This window comes from Chrysochloris asiatica, unplaced genomic scaffold (genome assembly GCF_000296735.1).
Source record: "Chrysochloris asiatica unplaced genomic scaffold, ChrAsi1.0 scaffold00447, whole genome shotgun sequence".
In the NCBI taxonomy this organism is placed as follows: domain Eukaryota; kingdom Metazoa; phylum Chordata; class Mammalia; order Afrosoricida; family Chrysochloridae; genus Chrysochloris; species Chrysochloris asiatica.
This window is the reverse complement of record NW_006408965.1, coordinates 668,730-669,486: the sequence shown is the minus strand read 5'-3', so window position 1 is coordinate 669,486 and position 757 is coordinate 668,730.

The following is a 757-nucleotide window of genomic DNA, read 5'->3' as shown; positions in this document are numbered from 1 at the left end:
ATGTCAGAAGAGTCTCAGAAACTTTCTCTCCAGTGTAGAGATACTAAAGCAAATGGAAGAAATGAGTAGGAAAAGCTGAATAAAAAATTTCAAAAAGCAGCCCGAGAAAACAAAATCAAGAAAACCAAAAAGGAGGAACATACACATCACTTCTCAAACCAAGGGAACTGAAGAGAAAACTCAAGCCTCAACTTGAAATGTTGAAGGATTGATTATATTGGCAAAATATTGAGTGAAGCGAGCCAATGATACTGCAGGGCACTGAATGTATTGGCAAAGAACAAGACACCAGGAACTGATGGAATACAAATTGAAATATTTCAACAAAATGAGGTAGCACTGGAGGCAGTCACTCATCTATGCCAAGAAATTTGGAAGACAACCACATGGCCTAATGACTGGAAGAGATCCATATTTGTGCCCACTCCAAAGAGATGTGACCCAGCTGAATGTGAAAATTGTTAGACAATATAATTGATATTCCATGCTAGTAAAACTTTACTAAAGAGAATACAAAAACAGCTGCAATCATACATTGACAGAAAACTTCCAGAGGTTCAAATCAGATTCAGAAGAGATGTGGAAAAAGGGAAACCATTGATGACATCAGCTGTATCTTGGCTGAAAACAGAATACCAAAAAGATGTTTACCTGTGTTTTACTGATTATGCAAATATTTTCAATTGTGTGTTTAATGACAAGCTATGGACAATATTGCAGAGAATGAGTATTCCAGAATAATTTACTGTGTCATGAG